Source organism: Canis lupus, chromosome 17 (genome assembly GCF_048164855.1).
Source record: "Canis lupus baileyi chromosome 17, mCanLup2.hap1, whole genome shotgun sequence".
Taxonomy (NCBI): domain Eukaryota; kingdom Metazoa; phylum Chordata; class Mammalia; order Carnivora; family Canidae; genus Canis; species Canis lupus.
Window position 1 is genome coordinate 33,989,501 of NC_132854.1, and position 8,032 is coordinate 33,997,532.

Here is an 8,032-nt window from a genome sequence, read left to right on the forward strand (position 1 = left end):
ACATTGGGGTGACTTCTGGTGCATTTGCCTTGCAATTTCTGCAGCCCCCTAAGAGCATCTGCTCTGGTAAGAAGTGTCATTGCTGGCTTCACCATGCTTGTCACTCATACCTGCGTGGTCCCAGTGGAGATGGCAGTCCTGATCAACTTGCTGCACAATGACACGGAAGAGTTAACAGAGTTACCGGATGATGCTGTAGAGTGAGGTAAGACAGTGTCCTGTTGATATCAGCGGAAACTCCCGAGACACAGAGTGTGATGGTGCATTCAGGAATTCAGCCAAAATGATAAGGACATCTCCGATTTTAGGGGGAAAAAGTCAACTGACAGTTACTCTGAAACCTTATTCAGGATGTACACAGCACGGATTGTGCCGGCATTGCTGGTTCTGAGCTCTACAAAGAAAAGTGGAGCTGAATAAGTGCTCCTCTGCTTCTTTAACCCCTTCCAAGCCGCCGTGTGTGTTCAAACAGGTGTCATTTTTTCCTGTTAGTCCATCAACTACTCATCAACGAAGCACACGTGTCATTGTTCAAATATACAGCTTGACATCACTGCTCCAATTATTTCAAAACCCAAAACAGACACACAAAAAACTGATTCTTGTTTGCTGTCTCTACTACAAACTGGACAAATCACAAAGGCAGACACATATGGCAACTTCGAGTAATTCTGTCTCAGTGAAGTCAATAGGACCGTAGCATCGACGAAGCACGGCGGGGATGACAGGGTGATGAAGAACACGGGCTTTGAGGGAACAGGAAGCAGAGACCTGATGTCCTATAAATATTTCTAAAGTAATAAAAGAGAGAGAGAGTGGGGGAGAGAAACACAATGACAACGTATGTCAAAACAGTGTAACGCGAAGTGTCTATTTCAAAAGGTTTAGAGGAAGAAAAGGGCAGGCACCATATATAGAAATGTTCAGTCATGTTTTCAAATCACTCACGGGATTGAGGTGCTGAAAGACCTGTAGGCCAGGGATTTATGCATAATCGGATCATTCAAAAACACAGAAATGGCTGCCAGAGCAAAGTACAATGTTCACTTTTGAAATCACAAAAAAAGCTTTGTTTTAAGCAGGCTGAACTGACTGAAGTTGAGTTTCAGTGAAGCATGTTTTGGCTTTGGGTGTCATTATTTAGTTTGGCATCCTTGCCAAGGAAACCTTTTTCTTACTCTGCCTGTTGTTTTTCTTCTGGTGCTACAACTGTGAAAGTCGAGGCAAGATCCCGATGCTACATATTTAAATGAGAACTGGCTCCCTGTTTACCTTTGATTCTGATGAAGGGAGTGGGGGAGCATGGGGTCTTGATTGCTTGCCAGGACTTGTAAAGCTGATAGATGTGTGCCTTGTCTCTTGAATAATCTGGAAAATCAAGTTTAGCTGGTTTGATCAAAGGGTTTGCAAGTCAGTTGAGAACACTTGCATGCAATAACTATAGATACTGTATACATCGACCAGCCAAAGGCCAAAAAGCTAATAGCTCTGCCAGAGATAAAGGATTATGTATGTTATGCTTGTGAATACCAAAGGAAGGAATTCTCCATTTTAATATTGATGGCTAAGGTTTGTACTGGTGAGACATTCAGACAAACAAAATACTCTAAATCTTAGCGACTTAAGTCATGATGAAAAACTTTTAAAATCCTGCTGCTATCTGCCCACTTAAATCCGGTGTGGAGTGAGGGAATCAACTACACACTTCCTACTGACAGTTCATCAAGAGACAGGAGGGTAGGTTTAAATAGTTGTGAGTTGAGGTTTTCTCACATTTTTTTTTTTTTTTTTGAACTCCTTTTTCATCGGAAGCTTCCAGCTACAACACCTGCAGAGGCAACTTTGATTTGAGATGGAGGTAGAAAGAGACTGGCACACATTCCTTTTCAGACATCCTCCTTTCGGGCAAATTGGTCACGTGAGAGAAACTTGATTACTCCGTCAAGAAGTGAGTCCCTACATCAGAAAACTGCACCGCATGGTGTGAGAAATTAGAACAATTCAAACCAAAAGAGATGCATTGGATCTTCTGCATCTGGACTGTCCTGTGCATTAACCATGCGACTAGGTCTCACGAGTTTATTTCGAGTCCCCATGCTTTGATTTTGATTTAATTCACTTTTCCTCTTGGCAAAATTATAGACAACTAACTGCACCTTCAGCCAGTATTTCCCATTTTCTTAAGATATTAAATAATCCTCTTCAAAGTGAACCACTCAATCCCCCGGTGTGAGCAAGTATATAGGAGAAACCTGCAACAGACAGTCATTTTGGCTGATTACAATTTCCTAATATAGACACTGTTTTCGTTACTACTGTGAAGCCCATGAAACAACTGTTGGGGAAAGCTTTAAAAACACAGACACACACACTTGGCACACCGGCCTGGCATTAAACTAAATTACAGGTACAGTGGTGACATATGTAAACGAATCTGCCAGTACAAGTTACCAAATGTTATGTGCCGCACACAATAATAGGCAATGCATTATTCAAGTTTTGTACTAATTAAAGAACTACTTTGTTGCTAAGAATCAGTGTATTAAAAACATACATTCTTATTAACTGCGTTCCCAAGAGTTAGAAAGATGAGAGGTGGATCTCAGGTTTCAAGGACCTATTATTAGGTTCTCAAAGTATTTTCTTAATCGCATGCATTTTTGAAGAGAAAGCTCAGAGTCCCTATCACATAAACAAGGTCTGATTGTGGGGTTTTAAATGGCTATCTTGGGGTTTTCTTCTTTCCACGTTGTTTTTCCTTCTCATTCCACCAAATTTCATTTCTCGGAGTCAGAACCTGAACCGAAGTTAAACACCATAAAGAAATTTGCTCAGTAAAACAGGACTTTTATTGGCTGAAAAGCATTTTTACAGTGTAATCTGCATTTTTGTAAGTCCTTGTGGAAAATCCCCTCTGATTGAGTGGTTCTTAAAAACTTGAAAATACACATTGCCCATGAAGCTTTCATAATTTGACAGAGAGATGGGGGGGGGGGGGTGAGAAACTGGTATATCCGACCCACCAGGCTATTGCCACCAAAAGAGTAAAAACACTTCCTTTTTGGACAACCCTGCAACTTGGGCGCACCCTAGATCACCCAGCCTGGCCCCTAGGTCTTGGGGTGATGTCTGTTCTCTGCCCAACGGTGAAACACTGACAGCACAGAACAGCCGTCCCATTTTTGCTTCAAGGACTCCCTCCCAGATTCTCTGTCTCCCCACCATTTCTTCTCTGTAGCAGTGCCTGGGCTTTTGCTCATATTCTCTCCATCTTCTCCGTGTTCGCCAGTTTTTACTCTCACTCCCAAACCAAGTTTGTCCATTAACACTTTTTTTATTTTTTTATTTTTTTTTTTAGTTCTCAAGACTCAGTTCTTTGAACAACTTCACCAGAGGTTCCCAGGAGCCCACGGTTGCAAAGAGCCCTTCCCCTCTCTCAACCTGAAATGGCTGAGACACAAAAGCCCCCTGTCCATTTCTCTGATGGCACATTATCCCCTTAATCCATAGCTCTAGACCTTCCCTTTCTCTTGTTTTCTGGCTCATGCATGCGAGAGATTTGGCTAAATGAGAGGGGATTCAGTGTCACTCTTTCTCATTTGCACTTTGATAGGCTTTCTTGAGTGGATGGAGGAGAAGGAGGTGAAATTACAGCTAATTTGCCAGAAAGTATATACTCTCCCGTGATAGCATGGAACATATAAACATTCTCAGTCATGTGTGCACACCAGCAAAAGTTTGAAAGCCATTGCTGAGGCATTGCTGAGGCTGGCCTATTTTTACTAGATTTGCTCTATTATTTTAAATTCTTTGCTCTTATTGATAGTTTTCCTGATCTTCTGTTTTTAGGTCCTTCTTGGTTTCTCTGAGACTCTCAATGGCCTTCGGTCAAATGGTCTCTGATATCCTCCATGTTAAAATGAAAGAAAACCAAGCACACCCATCACTTAGCCCCAACCCTGTTTTCAGTTGGTCCCCTTCTCCTTTCACTCTCCCCAACGTCTTCTCTTCCTTGACCACCTCCAATTTTTGTCCTGTCCCATTATTTTTGAAACTACTTAGAGATCGCTAATGGTCTCATAATCAGATTCTCTGTGCCCTCTTTTTGCAATCTTCATCATCATCCCAAGAGATTAATGCATTCCATAAATATGGATTGGCACTTACAGTAATACCTACTTTCAACATTGTTACCTACTTTCTTTCTGCTTTTGTTCTCCTAGATTCAACTCATGCTCAGTTTTCTTTCCAAAATAGCCCTCTGCCTCTAGGCTCATCCCTCTAGTAGCTTCCTTTCTGAGCGCTCCTCCATCCTCTGCTCCTGACCTTAGCCTCACTTTCTTGAACTTCGTCAAAAGTGTTCCATTCGACATTACTTTTTTCACTCTCTCTCATCATCCCTTCCTCTCTGGTAGGTTCTGCTCTATGTATCCTCTTTCCTCCCAAACTGTCCTTCTTTCTCTGCTTATTTAGAATGCAACATAGAAAAGTACATCCTGGGGGCAGCCCCGGTGGCTCAGCGGTTTAGCGCCGCCTTCAGCCCAGGTGTGATCCTGGAGACCCAGAATCAAGTCCCATATCAGGATCCCTGCATGGAGCCTGCTTCTCCCTCTGCCTGTGTCTCTGCCTCTCTCGTGTGTGTGCCTCTCATGAATAAATAAATAAAATCTTAAAAAAAAAGAAAAATATATCCTAACTCCAGACTTATCAACACTTGGAACAAGTGACAAAAACAAAGTCATAACTTCTTTTTCTCCTTAGAAAAAGTCCTTTCTGAAGAGCTTCCCCAATATAGCTTGGCAAGAAAAGGAATTCTATATTTTTTTTCTTGAGATTGTAACTTAGAGTAACTTGTGAGCCTCCATAATTTTTAGCCAAAAAGTCATCAGCTGTGTCTTCCAGAGCCTCATTTTACAGATTTGCCCTTTTTCTGAGTGATTCCTGAGTGACTTGGCATTGAGTGGAGGACCAATGGCTGCTTTCAACACACACCTGGGTTTATCTTATAACAGGATTTATTCATTCATGAATTGACTTATGCTTGAAAGCTAATTGTTGACTTTCACATAAGCAACATCTTTCTAATAATAATTATAATCTATAGCTTCCTAAGCAGTCTATGCCCCAATTAGGCATTTGATTATCTTATTAGAATACTGACACCTAGAAATTTTTGAGGAAACGTTTTGCTATTTTATATCAATACATTTTTTAAATTTTCCCCGTAAAAACTTTGAGTCACTCACCAAACAACATACTTTACTTTTGGTCACCATCTCTAGATTGTAAGTTCATCAAAGACCTAAGTCTGCAGCTAATACTGAGTTTAACATACTGAGTTTAACATCTTACAGACTTCTGAAACTTAACATCTTCTAAACTGAATTATTTTTTCCCTAAATCCTATTTAATTCTATGATCATTTCTATGCAAATTCTTCCCAAATCTTTGCCTTAAATCCTATGTACTTCCCGAGCCACAGATGGGAATTCAGGCTGCCTACTGCCTACCTCCACCTAAAACTACCCTTGCAAACAGTGGATCCAAAATGAAGCCCTCCTTCCAATCTGCTGCTCATATGGGCTGTAGCCTACAAGAACTCCAAGCGTGGTCCGATCCACATGCTATTGAGGTACCAAGAATGGAGACACATATGCCATCTGAGTGGTGAAGGAAGGCTTCACCTGAAGGTGGTTTTTAGATCTGAGTTTCAAAGGAAGAACAGAAAATTCCCAGGAGGTAATTTAGGCACAATAAAATAACATGATTGAGACAAAAATCACAAGTCCTACTATGCCCCTGGTTCGTTTCCATTCCCTCTATATATACTCCGGTTCTGGTCTCCATCAAGGCTTCCTTGGTCTTCACCCCAGTTCCAGTATCTTTCATCCCTCACATAGAATCATCTCTATCCATTTTCCAGGAGGACTCTGTTTTCCAGCCAAACTTAGACTCCATCATGTTTACTCCTCATCTTGGAAAACCCTTTGCTTTCTCTCTGCCTATAGAAGTTCTACTCACTATTCATCTCTGTGAAGGCTCCCTGAATCCTCTGGGCATCATTAATGGCACTTTCTTTTACACTGTCATTTATAGCATTTGTCACAGCCAGACCTATGCTACACTTAGTTGTGTTCTTGGCCATCTCCCTCACTGGACTGTAAACTCCTTGAGAACAGGGACCATGTCTTAACTATTTGTACCTCCCTAGTGGTGTCCAACACAGTGCTTTGTATGTGGTATGTTCCCCATTATTATCTATTGAATTGAATTGAGTAAATAGTTACTGAATGAAAAAAAAATTACACATAATTCTCCCTATATAATTAGAGCTAAGCTGATACAGGTGGGTACTATGCAATCCTGTTTGTTTCCAAGTCTCAACTTGCTGTTGAATCATTTGTAGATTTCCTGACAGATTATTTTTTTATATTACTAGGATTTAGTGGTGTAAAAATGGGATCTAACAATTTGACTTACTGTAAAAGTAATTCCTTAATTTTGTAATCTGTGTACAGTAAAGGTTGTAGCTGTGCTTTATTCTTCTACCTTAATAAATAAAACAATTCAGTGTTAGGATGTGGTTTTCTTCCCTTTTGCCTCTTGATGTCAGCTCTTTGAACTCAAAAAGAATGGTTTTATTCCTACAGAAGGTGATAAAAAATACGCTGCAGATGAATCTTGTGCCACACTTATTTTATGATCCACACTAAAACACATGTTCAGTAGTCACATGTAAACTGAATGTTTTGGTACAGATAGTCATATCTTGTACTAAATCTTCAACAACTTTAACTTTCCTGCAATGAATAAAGCCCTAATAATAATATTGTTTCTATGTGGCTGCAGCTGATTGGAAGTGAGTAAAATACTAGGGAAGTTTGATTTACCTTGGCCCATTTCCATGGTGGGGATGGTGCCAATCTGACTTCTCAGCTCTTCTATTTGGGGGCATCTTAATAGGTTGGGGCCTCTTGAGCCAATGGGACATTTTTAGCCACTTACTCTCTGATGTTAGTGTTACAGGTAATCCTTTTTTGTGCCTGAGGTGCTTAAAATGCAAATTCACTTAGGTCAGCCCTATGACTATGTGAAGACCTAAAGTTAATATTTATCTTCACATTCTATTTTATAGTAAATGCTTTTTGTCCTTCAAAACAAATCATACGCAACTAGTTCCAAACAGAAATCTAAAAGATTGGTAAGGAAGTCTTCATTAACTAAACATCAATTAAAATATGGTCTTTAATTTGGAAGTCCTTTCTCTGTTTATAAGATTTAAGAGGATCCTTTTGCTCATTGAATTATGCCAAAAACTAATGATCAAAATGCCTGGCAAATTAACCTGAGAATTTAATAGTCTCAAGTGAAGAACTATGATACAGGCTTTAAAAATACAATTCATATGTTTCAATCACATTGTATTGATTTTAATCAAAGATATCAGTCTCTATTAACCCAGTCCTACATATCTGACATAAATCTTCATTTACTCTGCTTGAAATATCAGATATTGTAGTTTACCAATAAAAGTAAATTTGTCATTAAAAACAAGTCTCTTCAAGTGCTTTGTACACTTGGGGTTAATCCTGATGTGTTCAAGAACCAAAGAAAAAAGCAAAGGAACAGCAGTAGGGGTTTCTGTCGAGAAGCAGATTTGAGACATTGGGACAGATTTGAGTTTGGGGAGTATGAACAAAGGTTGCAGATGGCAGACTGCAGAGTGATGGAAAGAAATTACTGGCTTTACAAATGGTAAAACTGGGTTTGAGTCCATATTCTGCACCTCCCACTGAGTTCGTGCCCAGGTCTGTGCTAAGACTTCAAGCAATCGATGTGTACTCTGTGAGCCTCCACTTACGAGAACCAGCACTTAGAAACCATAAAATATTTTTAAAATGTGAGATGATAAAAGTTGTTATTAACGATGTTATTAATGATCATGTTAAACATTGTCCTATTTAAAATCCTCCAGGAACTTCTCTTTGTATTTACAATAAAATCTAGACCTATCATGATCTACAAACAATGA